We start from the raw sequence: 18,596 nt of genomic DNA, 5'->3' as shown, positions 1-18,596 counted from the left end.
CGACAATTGAAAGTGTAACACATCGTTGCCTTTTGTAGAGCTGTTGTCTCTTTGGTGATAGTGCACTGAGAGAAATTCTATGCTTAGTAAGAAAGAAATTTGAACTTTTTGGGTGTAATACTTTAGGAGCTAAGTAAGCCGGAGATATAATCTTGAAAAAGGCCAGGCGTCAAGAGAATCGGTGGTTGTGTGGGTATTACTAGGACCTACCTAGTACTAGGATCTAGGATTTTTTTCCTCTGTACTACCAATACAGTGTCATACACACTAATACTCCTGCACTGGCGAAGGACAACGAACGCACAGGCATAAAAGAGAATAAATTAAAGAACAACTCAAAATAACCGCGGGGCAATTGGCACTGCTGCATCGTATGTAGGCGTAGGAGTGGACGCCGACATGGTCGGAGGCGGGTGTGTGGGCATGTGGGCGTGGCGATTTGAACGCCCGTTTGCTGTTAAGTGCAAGTGCATCGATGGCAGCGGCCTGGAATGGGAAAACTGAAACGAAACGAAAGGGAGAAGGATCTCTGCTGCATCTCGCCTTTGGCCTCATTGCGTTTTTAGCCGCGCCGTACGCTGGCACGCCCTCTGGCCCGCTTACGCCCACTTGGTAGCGGCAGTAGTTGGCAGCATGGCAGCCTGGCAGCCTGGCAGTGTTATGTCTATGCACTGCGAAATAATTACTTTCATATCCTGCGGCAATTAAATTCATTTAGTTTCCCACCACACCCATCCCGCCCACACTCTCTGATTAAGACATTCATTCCGCTTGGCATTCAACGGCTTACGCTTGTGGCTGTTGAACCCTATCCCCTCCGCAGACCCTCTTCACCCTCTATACACCCTCGACCCCCTCCCTTGACAGCCATCGTCTGACCAAGCAACTCTAAACTATGTCAACTGTTAACTTTTCCTTTCTATTTTTCCTATTTGTTGCGTCGTTGTTTTTGCAGCCGCCGGCATTCCGCTTCTATGGCCTGCATGTTTTTCAAGGACTCTACATAGTTTATCCAACAACATCAAGTGCGCAGACATTCACACACAGGACAGGCGGACAGGAGGGGCGGGGGTTTTGGCCTCTTGTAGCTGCCATTTCGGACATGGCTGAGTTGAGTGTAAGCAAATTGCTAAGAGCGTTGCAAGTCTGTTGCTCACACAAACCCGAAATCAAAAATGTTTAAATGGAATTGCCCCGAAAATTTTGGCTTCAAAAAGTGTGTAAGGGCTGAGAGTGTCCTGAAAAAAGTTCTTAACCAAAAAAGGTACTTTCTTAACCAAAAAAAATGGGTACTCCGCTCAAAGATCGGAATTGGAAAAGCTCTTCGGCGTGGGTCATATTGTGCCTCCCATCCATTTTCCAACTTTTGCAGGGAGTCCCTAGAAAATTGGACATAAAATTGAAAAAATAATTTGTTACTAGATTTTGATGCAAATTGGTGGAGAATCTCTCTACAAATCGATAAAGGTACTCCGCTCAAGGATCGGATAAGAATTGACAAAGATATGCTCTTCGGCGTGGGTCACATTGTGCCTCCCATCCATTTTCCAACTTTTGCAGGGTCCCCTAGAAAATTTGACAAAAAATTGAAAAAATAATTTTTTTCTAGATTTTGATGCAGATTGGTGGAGAATCTATTTACAAATCGATAAAGGTACTCCGCTCAAGCATCGGATAAGAATTGACAAAGATATGCTCTTCGGCGTGGGTCATATTGTGCCTCCCATCCATTTTCCAACTTTTGCAGAGGGTCCCCTAGAAAATTTGACAAAAAATTGAAAAAATAATTTGTTTCTAGATTTTGATGCAGATTGGTGGAGAATTTCTCTACAAATCGATAAAGGTACTCCGCTCAAGGATCGGATAAGAATTGACAAAGATATGCTCTTCGGCGTGGGTCATATTGTGCCTCCCATCCATTTTCCAACTTTTGCAAAGGGTCCCCAAGAAAATTTGACAAAAAATTGAAAAAATAATTTGTTTCTAGATTTTGATGCAGATTGGTGGAGAATCTATCTACAAATCGATAAAGGTACTCCGCTCAAGGATCGGATAAGAATTGACAAAGATATGCTCTTCGGCGTGGGTCATATTGTGACTCCCATCCATTTTCCAACTTTTGCAGGGGGTCCCCTAGAAAATTTGACAAAAAATTGAAAAAATAATTTGTTTCTAGATTTTGATGCAGATTGGTGGAGAATCTCTCTACAAATCGATAAAGGTACTCCGCTCAAGAATCGGATAAGAATTGACAAAGATATGCTCTTCGGCGTGGGTCATATTGTGCCTCCCATCCAATTTCCAACTTTTGCAGAGGGTCCCCTAGAAAATTTGACAAAAAATTGAAAAAATAATTTGTTTCTAGATTTTGATGCAGATTGGTGGAGAATTTCTCTACAAATCGATAAAGGTACTCCGCTCAAGGATCGGATAAGAATTGACAAAGATATGCTCTTCGGCGTGGGTCATATTGTGCCTCCCATCCATTTTCCAACTTTTGCAAAGGGTCCCCAAGAAAATTTGACAAAAAATTGAAAAAATAATTTGTTTCTAGATTTTGATGCAGATTGGTGGAGAATCTATCTACAAATCGATAAAGGTACTCCGCTCAAGGATCGGATAAGAATTGACAAAGATATGCTCTTCGGCGTGGGTCATATTGTGACTCCCATCCATTTTCCAACCTTTGCAGGGGGTCCCCTAGAAAATTTGACAAAAAATTGAAAAAATAATTTGTTTCTAGATTTTGATGCAGATTGGTGGAGAATCTATCTACAAATCGATAAAGGTACTCCGCTCAAGGATCGGATAAGAATTGACAAAGATATGCTCTTCGGCGTGGGTCATATTGTGCCTCCCATCCATTTTCCAACTTTTGCAGGGTCCCCTAGAAAATTTGACAAAAAATTGAAAAAATAATTTGTTTCTAGATTTTGATGCAGATTGGTGGAGAATTTCTCTACAAATCGATAAAGGTACTCCGCTCAAGGATCGGATAAGAATTGACAAAGATATGCTCTTCGGCGTGGGTCATATTGTGCCTCCCATCCATTTTCCAACTTTTGCAAAGGGTCCCCAAGAAAATTTGACAAAAAATTGAAAAAATAATTTGTTTCTAGATTTTGATGCAGATTGGTGGAGAATTTCTCTACAAATCGATAAAGGTACTCCGCTCAAGGATCGGATAAGAATTGACAAAGATATGCTCTTCGGCGTGGGTCATATTGTGCCTCCCATCCATTTTCCAGCTTTTGCAAAGGGTCCCCAAGAAAATTTGACAAAAAATTGAAAAAATAATTTGTTTCTAGATTTTGATGCAGATTGGTGGAGAATCTATCTACAAATCGATAAAGGTACTCCGCTCAAGGATCGGATAAGAATTGACAAAGATATGCTCTTCGGCGTGGGTCATATTGTGACTCCCATCCATTTTCCAACTTTTGCAGGGGGTCCCCTAGAAAATTTGACAAAAAATTGAAAAAATAATTTGTTTCTAGATTTTGATACAGATTGGTGGAGAATCTCTCTACAAATCGATAAAGGTACTCCGCTCAAGGATCGGATAAGAATTGACAAAGATATGCTCTTCGGCGTGGGTCATATTGATATTAAATATTACTTAAATATGTTACTATAAAATGACTTAAATATTATTGTGCATAAGTATTATAGGGCTTAGAAGTGCATTTTGACCGTTTTCGAAGGCAATATCTTAATTTATTTTGAAGCTTTTCTAATAAAGCACACACCGTTGCAAAATGTGCATAAGAAAATGGGCAAAATCTGGAATCATTAGGGAAAAGTGTTTTGTTTTTGATTTCCTCAAGTACTTATTGCGCTGATGAAGATAAATTAGATCTTGAATGATTTCACCGGAGGCAGCCATTTAGAGAGGCAGGCGGCGCCCCGTTGTCGCCATCATCGTCTTCATCATGTAAATGTCAATTTAACGGAATATTAATGCAAGCACGCCATTGCAAAGAAACACGCACACCCACACAGACTCACACACATATGTCCTTGGTATTGGTATCAACGGAAGTGCGCACACAAATACACGCTCGAGAGCCATTTTGTTAAGGCGCAAAAATTGATAAGTGCCTTGTGGTTATTGCGGTCTTTGGTGGCCATTAACACGACTGGAAAGGTGAAGATGCCAGGCGGGCAGGGAGGCGGGGATGGGCTTTGGGGTAAGGTGAGTTGTGCACATATAAATACACTCACGTATAAGGATAATAAAATTTATACAATAAGAGGCTGAAGGAGCAGCAGCAGGCGTTTGCACGTCAATCAAACATGGCGTCAAACAATCATTAACAACCACTGCCACAGTCAGACACTCTCCCCCACACACTCACATGGGTGTGATTTTCAAGAGGGGGGGTTGCAGGATTGGTTGCAGGATGTGTTTGTGTTGACTGTCATGTAGTTGTCGCTGGCATTGGTTTTGCTTGTTGTTGATTTGGCGGCTCAACTGATTTGCGGTCGAGAACACAGCACTTGGGCTGACTTTCTGGTGAATGCCAGAAATTGGGAAATTGAAAAATCTGCGAAAATCCCTTTAAGAAGTGTACACTTTTAAGGACGAGTGAGTGGCTGCCGCGTGCATTTAATAATCGCTTGTCAACTCGAGCTAACTAAAAACCTGACATCAATACATGAAATCAATAACAGACATTGGATACACCAGGAAAATAATGTAAAAAAAAAGAAAGACGATTTTAAGATTACACCTTTATGAAAAGCACCTAAAAAGCTAGTCGTTCTCTCTCGATTAAGCCTATAAGGGCAGTATTTTGGTTTAAGATTTCCCAGCTCTGAGTTAAGATTCCAAAACCTCTATAGGTTTTTTTTCCCCAGTGCATGTGCCACCTAAGCCACCTGAAGGCGGAAAACCTGAAACGTATGCTCCAAGCACTAACGAGCTGTGATTTTTCTTGCCATCAGCGGAGGCTGAATGGAGTGACTGCAAGTCAATGCGATTGGCGTCAATTAAGTGCCATAAGCGACACAACAAGCCGTCGTTCAGGCAGTCAGTCAGCCAGCCAGTCAGCCAGTCTGTCCGTTGGTACGTCCTTAGGACCATTCCCCGACATCCCACTATCCGGGCCGGAGTTTAGCAGTCTACCCAGTTCTTCAGCTCGCTCCGGCTTAGTTGGGCAACGCTTTTGACACACTTTTGCAGCATCAGATTGATTGGCGCCACTCAATTGGCAACCTTTTTGGCCTGGCCCGAACTCTCGGCTTCGGTTTACCGTTGACTTCATGTGCAGCATCGTTACACGCATCGCTGAGCCTTCGCCCCTCCCGGCTCCTAGTGGCCCCAGTGCCTCCTGCCAGCCACCATTGGACCATGTTTCCTTTTTTTTTTCTCCGACAAGCGATTAGAATAAATTGCAACATGCTGGCAAAACGACAGGCCTACAGATTGCGCGAATGTGTTCGAGAGGGTGCTGCAGAATCGGTATTGAGCTCAACGTTATGCATTTGACACGAGTGCCGATTTCTGCTTCAATAATTTTCCCAATATCTCAATGTACGTACTACTATGTACAATATCTCGAAACTTTTCGAGTGCGTCTGTGAGTCTGTGTGGGGGGCGAGTGAGCTGGCGAGCGGGTGAATGGGTGAGTGTAATCAATTTTAGTGGAAACTCAAAGTTTTTCAATGCGCTGCCATTCAATTAAAAATTTGTGCCGAACTTTATTTTGCTGTTAAGTGGCAATCTACATGCATCCTTTCCCACCCGGCGAATCCTCGCCGAGTTGCATATATAAATGTGTATATTTTTGTTGGTTGCATCGCGGGCGCACATCTGTAAATACAACTATAAATGGCTTTGAAGAGTTTTCCCTTTCGGCTTTCTTTTTTATGGTTTTGTTTGGGGTTGATTTATGTGCACACGCCAGTCAAATTGATGAATTGCCTTTGAGAGACGACCAAATAAAATCAGAACTAAAGCGAAAGGATAAATCCCCTACATCCTCCATCCTCCAGCACCTTATAAGTTTGTTTGCCGAATTGCTGAAAGTACTATCGAGAGACTGATTGCAAAGAGTTTCTTTTAATTTGATTTAAAATTTAAATTGTTCACAATTTTCAAATACATACCTTGTTATTGCTTTCTCAGTTGAAAATAATTGACTTTTTTACCTTTATTCTCACGTTTTGATGGGAAAAAATTAAATTATGTGAGACATACTGTATTAGATGTTGTATGTTTTGTTTGTTGTTTGGATGTGGCAAACCAAATTGAGTTTCCATGAAGAGCTTAATCAAAAATTGTTTAGGAATGCACAAGTATCATGCAAAAAAACACACATAAACGTACATATGTCCAGGATATCACACACACACACACAGCTAAGCCACTTGAAAAATGACATGAAACCAGGATAAGAAGCAACAGCAGCAGCACAGCAGATGACGAAGAAATTGAAAAATAATAACAAAAAGTTACCTTGGCAGCCGTTGTTGAATCTCCGCTCTAATTTAATGCGATGAGTTCTCTTCGGCTTCCTGGAATACTTTTTGTTTTTTAATTTATCCATCAGCCCGCAGCACTTTCCCCTCTTTAATGCACAGGACAAAAAAGATGTACCTTTTTATAGCCAACTAGGCAAAAGACTTTGTGATTTCTAGTCATAATTAGATATAATTAGATTTATTAAATTATGAATTTAATTCTTTATTTTTAATCCTTATTTTTTTAATAGGTATTATAATATTTTATTATATTTTTCAAGTGTGGTGTTCCCCCAGTTTGAGGCACCTGCCACTGAGTTCCTGTTGCCATTATTCAATCTGTTGGTGTCCTGGCTGTCATAGTTGCTGATGTTGCTTCTGTGGGTGTTGCTGCTTGTGCTTTGGCTATTGCTCGGATTTTGTTTGTGTTTATGTTTTAATAAAACATTGCCCGGCCCCTTCCCAAACTGGCCCCCTGGCGCCCAATCGCCCCGCCCCCGCCCGTACCCCAGCCCACTGCCACCTTGCCACATCTGCTTGCAAAGTCAGGAGTAAGTCATGAGTAAATCTTATTATTTTATCCTTTGTTATTGCATTCTCGATGGCTCTGCCTGGTCGGGCTTAGGCCCCCACCATCCTCTATCCGGATTGGCGCTGTTATCATAAATCTGCATGCCACCGAGCCATGTTTCGACTGCTCCGAGTTTTGGCTCTCAAACCAATCCGGTCGCACACAACGTCATATGTCAACTGCATCAATATTTGCATTTTGATTGAAACTTACAAGGAGGCAAAAGTCTGTCCCAATTTGCATATCCTTCCCTGCCAATCTCCTTCCAGCCATCTGTCCCATTCTTAGCCCCATTCTCTCTCTCCTCTCTCTTTCTAGCCCAGCCTAGGCCAACAAGAAGCTTAAATGGCTTTAAGATATTGCCAGTGGTCCTGGCCGACTCTTGGGCTATTTATGTCTAAATTGGCAAATAGCAAATGGTGATGGCCGAATGCAGTTTTGCTGTTAATTTCACTTACAACGCACATTAAATGCAGACCCTGCAACAGCAACAGCTCCTGCTGGCCGAGAGCAGAGCCACCCACAAAAGCCGGCAAAAAGCTGTTTGTCCATAATCAGTGCAAAGTGCAGTTGCATTCGAATTTGGCTGCAGTTTCGAGTGCTGCCCAGAGTTCAGAGTGCACCGGGCGGACAAGGGGGAATCCCCGACATTGGCTATAGCCTGCATGGCAGTTGTCGCCATTGCCATCCTCGTTGTCGCTCTCGTTGTCGTTGACGCTTTCGTTGTTGTTGTGTTGTTGGGCCAAATTAGGTCAAAATGCGTTCAATTCCGCACGAAATGTCAAAATAAACAAGTTAGCTAACGGCAAATGGCGAGTGTCTTCTGGAGAGATGATAATCTGGCTAGATTTAAGCCAAGGTGTGATTATTACTGACAATCTGGTCTACTAGTCTTTTTTTTTGAGATTTCTTTGGATCTTCTAGAACCATTAAACCACTTTTAAGATTTTTATTAGATTCTACTCTCCAGAACCATCTCCGATCGGCAGCCAGGATTTCTGCTTGGGTTGGAATCTTTGGCCATGGCCAGGTATCGCAATTAATTGGCACTTGCAACCGGCAAGGATTCAAATGCCAAAGCCAAACACCCTCTCCATGGAGGGCGGACCGAAGGCTGGTGCATGCAACATGGTATGTTTAGACAGACACATGCCCAACAATAGTGCGTTAATTTCGTTTAATTAAGCCTAGGCCAAGTCTCTGTGTCTCTTGTGTTTGCGAGATTCGCATAATCCCGACCGAATGGCCCCCAAGAAGGCCTCCGGAATGGATGCATGGTTGGGTGGCTGGATGGCTGTATGGTTGAATGGATGGATGGATGGGGTCGCTGTGGTCGGGCCAACAATAGCAACAGCTGCATTTCATTACAATTTTTCAATTACTATTAACTTGATGTGGACTCATTACTGGATTCTGGGCCTCCTCCTTTCCCTTTGGCTGGTTTATCGTAATTAATTTTGCGGCTCCTGCTTGTCTCTGGTTCCCCGTTCTCCGTTCCTATCCCTATCCATGTCCTTGTTCCCTTGCCTGCCATGCCTTCCCCTAGGCAGGCATTTCATTAGGAAAATTGTTTATTAAAAAATAAATAGAATTAAACAATAAGCAAGACGCAAATGGCCAGGGTGCTGTCGTCGCTCCTGTTTGTTGGCAAGTCTTCCCTCTTGCATCCACAGACCGCACAGCCACGCCCCCTTTTCCGTCATATCCGCCCCCTTTGGCTGCCTCTAAGTTGCGCTTATCACGGAGCATAATCATAAAAAGTTATGCGCTTGCTAATTTGATTAATGGCATTTCCTTGGCCGCAATCCAAATTCATAATGACTCTCTGCTCGGGCTAGGAAATTATTATTACTTCTAATTACAAGGAGACAACTTCATTAAGCCGCCCCCACCCTGCTCCCTGCTTTTGGGTGCTGGATGGGCCAAAAACGGAAACTCAGCTGGACATTAAAACAATCGCATCTGGCAATCAAATGGCGTAAATCATGAAATCCAATTATTGTCTGGGCTTTTTAGCAGCTGCAAAAAATCAAATTCAACTTTTCGCTTCAGTTTTTCGCTTTTGATTATTCGACCAACCTACACCACTGCCACTGCCATCCCGTATAGGTAACTCAATTAAAATCAAACAATTCCAGTTGTCCAAGGCCTGTGGCCGTAATAAATTCCGCCGACAAATATGTTGAAAATAACAAAGGTTCCTCCTCAAACTTTACATTTGACTGCGTCAAACGATTGAAAAATAAATCGCTTCAAATTGACTATTAACAAATATTCGACCAATCATCCAACGATGAGGGCAAATATTTCTAAAAAAAAAGTGGTTTGTTTTCAGCAAGCGAAATGGAAAAAAAAACGTATATTTCATCACAATATTTAGTAGAGTAGAGAATCGCATTTAATGTAATCGAGTTCATGGAATCCATTTGTCGGAATCTTAAAATAGCGGAAGCCATAATTGATTGGTGTGCTTTGTGGGGAAACCTTTTAGTCGATGGTAATTATGATATCTCCTTCTAATTGAAGCCACGCATCCCACACATCAGCCAAGCCATGGCCGAACTCGAGCGGAACAAAGTGTTGGGGTAAACAATTGCTAAGTTTTGTGTCATCCCGTCGATTGGATCAGCAAATATTTGCATGCAAGGAAGTGGACTCGTGACGGGCAACATGTCCATACAACAGTTTTTGTACTCCATACCCTACCTATAGGGGGTAGGACGAAATAGAGGTCACAATTTACTAAAATAGTTAGATTTCTTATAAGTACCATAGTACTAGAGTACTAGGTATATGCAACTATCCTTTAGAAATTAAATGTTTTATTTTAAATGATTTTTATTTTACGACCAAATGGAGCCACCCTGCTGAAAATACATGGCCGAAAAGGGCGTGCTGCTGACTGGACTTAGCCATAGTGCTGGCAAAAGCTGATTATTATGGCAATGACAAGCATATTGGTCACGTTAGCACGGCTTGGCCAGCGGCATGCACTTTACAAGCTGTCCAGTGCCGTTAATAACTGAAACGTGCCTCAAATTGGTCGTACAGCATTATGGCCTTGATGTCCCCGGCTCTATTTGCCGGCCAACTGCGATTGTCTGCGGCTGTCGGTGTGACCCTGGTTTGGTTTTCTGGATCAGGGGCAACTGCGGGAACTCCCCCTCACATCGGTATGCAAACAGGAAACTCCAGTCCGCCACCGGATTCTTCCGTTTTGCCATTTCTTCTGGCGTTTTGTGTGCCAACTCCTAGTCCCCTGTCTCGAGCGGCTCTCACGTTTCCCCACTTACTCGCCTTGATTCCGCATCGCGCATACGCCCTGTGTACATTTCATTTAATGCCGCCCTCGAACACCACTCTGCCGGACAGCCAGCCGCTAATTGCATGCATGACTATTGAATAAGTGTCTCGATGCAAAGTCCTGGATCTGGAGGCTAGATGCTGATTGATGTGCCGGAGCAGCCCAGGAGGGCACATAATAGCTCCAGCCCAGAAGCGCCAGTGGGGGTAGCTGGGGGGTAGGACCCCTTGCATAACCAGGATAAAAGCAGGACCGATGGCAAAATTGCATAATTAATCATGCGCGCATAAAAATGTCAACTGTTGGGGAAGAGCAAGAAAAAGCGGCAACATGTTGCTGCTGTATTTTAGCCCCAAGTCCCCTTCGCCCTTCGCCATCGTCATAAGCCATTCCCTGTTGCAAGTTGGCGTGAATAAGCGGATGGGGGAGGAGAGTGGCCAGGAGTGGTGGCTTGGCTTGGCTTGGGGCAGCACTGCAACGTCGAACATTTACAAACAAATCAAATTTGCATCAGAATTTCATTTATCTTGTTTTGCTACTATTGTGTGGATTTTGTTCTCTCCGTCACAGGAGGGAAGGCTACCCAGAGCAGTGGAGCAGAGCAACAGCATAAAAGTGAAATTGCATTTGGCCAGTTGCAAAATCAGAAATAACCAGCAGAATAGTCGGACTCTGGGCCACCATGGAATGCTGCCACGGAACTGTTGGGCTACATTAGCATTCGATTTCAAAATAAACGGGCGGAGAAACTACTCTAAAAAGTTTCAACTTTAATTCCATCATGATACGGTTTTTTAATTCGACAAACAGATTATATAGAAGAGATGGCCACTGATATAATGGGATATGTTGTGAGGAAAGGACCTCAACTAATATGCCCCATGACCAGCAAGTTGCCCCTCAAGTCGCCTACTTCCCCGGCCATTTATTAATGCCAAATGTTACTTCTTCGGACGGCGAACAAAGGGAAAATGGCAACGAACTATGCAAAAAAGCAGAAACATACACATAATAAATTGAGCCAGTGTCCAGAAATGACTTTAATGAAATAAAACGCTGTACTTTGTATCCGGGACGGGACTCGTTTTTCTAGATGTATTTGTGTGCAACAAAGTTAATAACCGTTTTATGAGTCTATTAAAAAGGGATAATCGCCGGGTTCAGACTGATGTCTGGGCTCTGTGTATGGCACTTATGTAAATGGTTTCACAAAAACAGAGAAATATAAAACCGAAACATGGCCGGCAGAAAAAACACCCCATCCCCATCCCAAGCCCACACACATCATCAACTATGAGAGTTACGAACTAGGGACGAACTCTAATCGCTTGCCCTTACCCTTTCACATGAGATTCATACATTAGTAAGTCAACCTTGGCCACAGGGCCCAGGAACCGCCTCCTCTCCCTCCTGTAAGTGGAAGTGGAACCTGGAACCACCTAAAATAAATAAACAAGTTAAGCGGTCAAACCCTTGAGGGAGGGCAACTTAAAAATTGTTTTTTATTCGCCGTCCGAGCAGAGCCGAGCCTTTTTAATGATTATACACACTGTGTAAATCAAACCGCTTGTGAAAGGGACCGAAAATTATGTAGATTAAGCAGCCGGTAACCAAACAGCATAAAAAAGGGTTCCACTAACCAGTATACGTGGTTTTGGCCACGTGTGTGTATGTGCACTAGATAGATATTATTTATGGTTATATGTGCCCGACAAACTGGCAGCATAATAAATTATGAAAATGCCACAAAATCTACATCGAACTTTTATTTTATTATTTTTTTTTTTTTGCCCCGTTACAGGTGGAGCATGTTGCGGTCTAGGGCAAATGGTGCTCCTCCTCCTCCTTCTCATATCGACCTTTCGGGGCAGGGCCAGAAATCAATAATCAACCGGACAGCAAACATGGGACTATTTAATTAATTGTGGCCCTAATAAATGGGCTTCTAAAAGCCGCCACTGGCCAGTGCCTCGAATGTGCATGTGCAGCAGCAGACGGCAAGTGCCAAAAACTTCCGTTTCTCCCCCTTTTGGGTTGCGGCGGGAAACATCTTAAATCTAACAGCTACGAAGCCAACTTCCCTCATCCGTTGGGCATAAATAACAACAAAAGTCGTTGGCGCTCCGTCCCCTTCCGTCTGCCAGGGGCAATTGGGCAAAACGCATACGCCGCGTATGCCCAAAACTTTGCAGCAGCTGCCACTAAATATTAAACATAAATATGGTTGTACGAACAGAGGGCTATATCTTTCGGGGCGCATACATCTGCATATGGCTGGTGCTGGTGTTGGCGGAAGAGGGCGCCCAGGACACCAGCAGGACCCTCAGATACTTCCGCCGCCGGCAGGAGCTGTGGTGGCAAACTCAGGGCTAACTTGGTAACCACTTGGCTTTTGCTGAGCGAGGGTAGCGACAAGAATACCAGGACTCTAATCTAATATTAAACTTATTATATTTAATAAGCTCGTAAAATAAAAAAATTAAAGGAAGTATCATTTAAATACTTAAAAGATAAATACAAATTAGGATTAATATTAGAAAAACTCTTCTCTCAACCCATTTAAATGTGCATATTATTTTGTTTATCTGTTCTCGGGTCTGGACCACAACGTATGCTGATGTGAAAAATATTACATCCGCCACTTCTTTTGGAATTTTTCATGCCTCAACCACTGTGGTTATCCCCAGCTTTCCCAGAGAACACCACCTTCGCCCTCGACTGCTCCTGATTCCAGGAAATGGGTACTGCAGCCAAGCGGATGCCTTATTTGATTAAAACTCCCGAAATTCAAGAGGCTCCTTCTAAGCATCCCCAGAACATACCCGGACTCCGGAGCAACCTGCCCGGCGTAATTAGAACTGTTCGGCACTGTCCATTTGCAGAGCCCGTTTTGGGAATGTCTGCAGCCGGAGTGTAATACCTCAGAGTGCGGCTAGACGGCATAAATCTGGCCAATTGCAGGGTCTGCCATTGTGCCGACTGCTCCTCAATCCTTTCCCTTGGCAAGTGGATATGCTTGGCCGGTTGTTTGTTCTGCCAAATGCCAAAATGGTCCTTCACCAGCTGTTCCATGTGGAGAGCAAATATTGCAGTTGGCAATCGGCAATGGGAAGTGGCACATGGCTTGACTCGACGGAATGCATGTCAGATGGGTTGAACTTCTGGGGAAACTCATTGTATCCGAATTATTGCATCAGTGGAAATTAAAATGGAAACACTCACCCCACATACCCGGTTGTTTTCAATCAACCAATTACCAAGTAATGTTCATATTGGAGTAGTAATTTGCTGTGGAAGCCGGCTTCCATCTATTAGTTCAATGCTCTGATTACTTTTGGCGGGGAAATCGTTTTGCGCATTGGATTGAATCAAATGTTTGTGGATTATCTATTTAGATTGGGAAATTCATCAAATTGGCAGGCACTCGGTGGCTGTCCGTATAATTTGCGGCTCCCTCTGCGGCTTTACGGACACGTCCGTAATGTATGGCCGACCACTTTGCGGCAGCCAATTAAATATGCAAGTTTTTGCAAATTGCGAAAACACCCACTCACCCACCCATAAGCACATCGAATATATTCATGCTGACAATGTTCCGCACACTAAGTTGCTAATTGACATGTAAACGCATCGATTGCCCATCAGCAACACTAGCAAATTGATAAAAACACCAGCAGCAACACTAGCAACAGCAGCAACACGGCCAACAGACACAGCAACAACACTTGCAGCCATGGCGACAACGGCGAACAAACAATAACAATGAAACATAGATATCGAAAATTGAAAATTCGATTGTTGTGCAAATTGATTTCAAATGTCACATAAACGTCAAAGTTTTGCGCTTCAAGGATGCTCCAGTGGGGGACTCGACATCCTCCATATATGTATGTGGATGTGTCTGTGTCTGTATCGCAGCCATCCACTTCCTACCTCGTCAAACTGGACAGCGGCCAGTGGCCACACACTAACAAGGATCTGACTTTTGGTTATAGTTAGATAAATGGTTGCCCGGGTGCGAGCTCCACCATGAATTTAGGTGAGCACCAATCAATAATCACGTTCGCTCTGGGTCTCCGCTCCGGCAGCATGGCAACATGAAAAATGACGGATGCCAAATGTCGGAGGAAGCGGACAAGGTCCCTCCAGGGCTGGGCCGAGGGGACAGAAGCCAGCAGACGCCATTGGCCATATGACTTTGATTTACTTGGCCAGTATCGACAGTTTGACACAAATCACAGCTGAGAGGCATTTTAAAACCCAGTTCACGATGGAAGTGAAAGTTTTTTCGATTCTCTGGCATTTTCTGGCAGTTCGAGCCCCACAAAACCACATCTAGGTGGTACCTTTTATTAAAGGTAGAAAACAGACTTAAACTGGGGAGAATACAGGGTATTGCCATTAACTATTTTCATAACTCAACAAACCTTTAAACAACCACTGGAGCTCAATGCTGGCAATCCAAAAAAACCGAAGGCCCGTCGTCCTGCAAGTCGATACTAACGCGTTGCCCTTTTACCTGCCAGGAATAACAAAAATCCGGCCAGCAACTTCCATGCCCGTCCGGAGTCAATGTCGCATGGCGCACTTAATCGTTATTAACGCCAAGTTTTTGGGCACACGTGTGTGAAAAAAATCATAATAAATCTGGGTGAATATATGTATAGCCGAGCCACCGAAAGGGCAACGAGAATTAAAGCATCCCCAGTGGTGGAGCGGAATTGTTGATGAGCGGAATCACGTGCCGCAGATTTTCCGTCGCAATGACAGAATCCGGAGCTGGCTTTTGTTTTCCCAACCGATCTGGGGGGTCGGAGATTGGAGCGGCAGGCGGAGACTGAGACTGAGACGGCTAAGCAACAGCAATTGGCTTTCATTAGCCGAACTAGATGCTGACGGGATTTGTCAGACATTTGTCAAGTTCGGGGCATATCAAACTTTTGGCAGCATATCAGCTTTCCATTGTTTGAATTTTCAACGGCACGGCATATCCTGGCGAAATTCGCTATAAATCTACGGACCACGTAGACACACGTTTCCAGGTGGGGATTGTCAACGTGTGTGGGTGCTCTTGAATTGCGAATTCGAGTGAAAGGACCAACGGACAGGCCTATCCGAGACAATGGGAGACTTTTCTCATAACTATATATATTTTCGTTAACGTAATGTGTATGTTTTTTTAAGGAATCTTTTAATAACACTCTTTTAGAATGGATCAAGGAATACTATTTGTAATAAATTCTGATAAGTATCGGATATCTATAGCTTTAGCCAAAAATAAGGTCTCCACATTCCACTGTGCTTGGTTTGCGGTTGACTTTAGTTGGCCTCCGTGTCATTATGCAAGTGTGTGCGAGTGTGGGTCCTTTGGACGTACATATGTGAGTCCTGGCTAGTGTGTGTCTGTGTGAGTCGTGGCGACAACTTCATCACTCAATGGACGCGGTCGCAGCTTGCGCTGACAGTTACAAATTATGATTGATTGGGTACAAATTCACCCAATCTGCCCAGATCAGCACTCCTTGGAACGCTATCGGGGCGCATTGCTCTCGTTGGTGGATTGCTGCCATAAATACGCATTAGAATTAAGTTGCATAAATTTCATATGGAAATCTGTTAGAATTTATCGAAAGCGTTTTAAATAAATTTCGAGCATCACTTCATAAATAACATGGCCGGGCATTATTTAGCTCCGGGACGAGAGACTATTAAAATTTAATGCTCGAACAGAGCATTTATTGAAACGAGAACTTATTTCGCTCCGCCCCCGAAATATGGAAAGTTCCGCACCGAGCCTTCATAAATCATTTGGCCAGCTTCAATACAGGACCAGACAGGACAACAGTTCGGCCGGCCAGGAAGGCGATGCCTCAGCTGGGAACCGCCAAAAAGCAAGATGAACATAAAAACAAGGAGGAAAAAAATCGGAAATATCCTGCTTCTTAGATACACTTGGATGGGAAAGTATGATGAAGGTATAATAATTAATAAAAATTAAACTATTAATCAAAAACAAGCACCAGTTTTAAGGAAGTTAATATTATAAGTTAAATTTTAAGTTTGATTTAAACAGACCTTTATTCTTTTTTAAATACCCTACAAAATTTGGCGAAAAATTATGTTCCATTTCATGCTTGCTTGCTTAGATAATTGCCAATGTTGCCGGGTGGGGGAGATGGGGCTTTGAAATTCAGGACCTTCTCGTTTTTCTCGACTTGCCAGTGGCTTACGGAATTTGCAATGCTATAAATCAACATCAAATAGTTGACTGCCCGGGCTACGACTTCTTCAGTACACTCCTCGGTACCTCCGCTTTTTTACTCCAATTCCCAATCGGGAAAATCGCATTACAGAGCTTTCCACTGATGATAATTCTCAATAATTAAAATCATTTAAGTTTAAGAAATCCTTTTAGCTGACTTAACTGGCCCCGGGGCACAAATTGACTTCGTTCCGTTCCGTTCGTTGTTAATAAATCATAAACCGGACTGGTGCCGGTGCTGGGAATGGCAATGGGGATGGCGACGGGGTATGGCCTTGCTTTGCGTAGTTCCGACGCCCCGAAACTGATTGCAAAAGTTAAATGAACTTAAAGTTTTCCGTTTTTTCGTGTCTTTGTGTTTTAAGCGGCTTAGCCCGGCCCGAAACTTGCTCGGCTTTGCATATTGATGCGGCATTAGGTGGCAAAAGTTGCGGCAATGTTGTAGCAACAAGTTCGGCGACGCAACTATGGATTGCTGTGGCAGGACGATAAACTGTATAAGCTGTATAAACTGTATCGCGCATACGCACTGTTGACGCCTTGGGGCAGGCTGCACATTGACATTCAGCCGGCGTTTGCCACAGATTCCAGATACCAGTTCCAGTTCTGGTGGCATGGGGGCAAGATTGGGAATAGAGATAGAGATAAGACATTGCCGATTGAGTGGGTGGCGGATGATCCGAATTCCGGATGCGGAATGGGATTTTTATGCTAGCCATAAAGTTGCCGCCTGCATTTCGGTTTCGTTTTGTTTGGCCATTAGCCTTTGTTTTGTTTTATTGCGCCAAGATCTGGGCCACTATGACTACTGCTGGCTATATATGTTATTTGTGACACTGCTCTGTTTACTCGCCATTGTTGTTGCACTAAATCAAAGTGTCGTTTGTTTGCGGCATGCAAAGGCCAGGCCACACCACCCAGCAAATCAAACACGATCCGGCGGGGTTGGAGTTTATTGGCACTCGGATTCCGATTGGGATTCTGTCTGGGATTTTATGGCCTCATTTTGGCTTTTGCATAGCAATTAGCCCGGCCCGATTCAATTCGCCAGCTTCTGCTGCCAGAGAGAGAGAGTGCCAGTTTTTTGTGTTCTGGTTGCTTAAAGTGCGGAAATTGAGGAGGAAAAATAATCACTTCCAAAATAAACAGGATGCAAATGAGAAAAATAAATCATATTTTCCCGGTTTCGAATGATGGCTGCCCTATCACATTCTCTTCGAAATATTTAGGCTTTTATAAGAATTTCACTTAAAACCTTTACATTCATAGTTTATAGCCAAGATCAAGTTTATTGGCTTTATTAGGCCTTTGATTTTACATTTGAACCGTTAAGATAAATTTAACAAAAGCCTCTAAAAATCTTTAAAAGAAATTCGTGTCAGTTTTGAAGTGAAAACAACTTTCTTGATTTTTATAGATTATTCTCCAGTCTAGCTATAGCTATTCGCATTTAGGTAACCCATTGGGATTGCCCTCCGGAGTCCGGACTAGGCAAGTGTCCTCAGACAGTTGAAATACCTTATCAGAGGACATGTATATCCAGCGAGGAATACAAATATCAAATAAACGACAGCGCACTGAACCGCGAGAGCTGCAAAATGTGCAAAAGTACATAAAGAAAATTGCAATAACAATTTGGCGCAGACAGAGCTGAAAAAAAAAACAAAAAAATCAACCGAAAATAAAATAGAAATATTTAACAAAAAACAGTTGAATTTTGGGTAGATTCTGTTGTTGCTACTGCTGCTCCTGGGTGCACGGCATTTGCATAGAAAAATTCAAATTAAGCGAAAATGTGCAAAATGCTGTGAATCGTTTTCTGTCAGTCTGCCTCGCCGCCTGCCACCGCCCTATCCCGGGCTTTATCTGTTTGCCACCAACCACCCACACCCACCTATTGGGCTTGTGGATGCAACAAATGAATGGTCAAATAAAAAAAGGACAAAGGATTGGCAAGTTGGGAAATGAGCAGCCAAAGCAAGGCAGTAGAAGAA

The sequence above is a fragment of the Drosophila bipectinata genome, chromosome 2R (genome assembly GCF_030179905.1).
Source record: "Drosophila bipectinata strain 14024-0381.07 chromosome 2R, DbipHiC1v2, whole genome shotgun sequence".
Lineage (NCBI taxonomy): Eukaryota > Metazoa > Arthropoda > Insecta > Diptera > Drosophilidae > Drosophila > Drosophila bipectinata.
Note: the sequence above shows the minus strand (reverse complement) of the source record.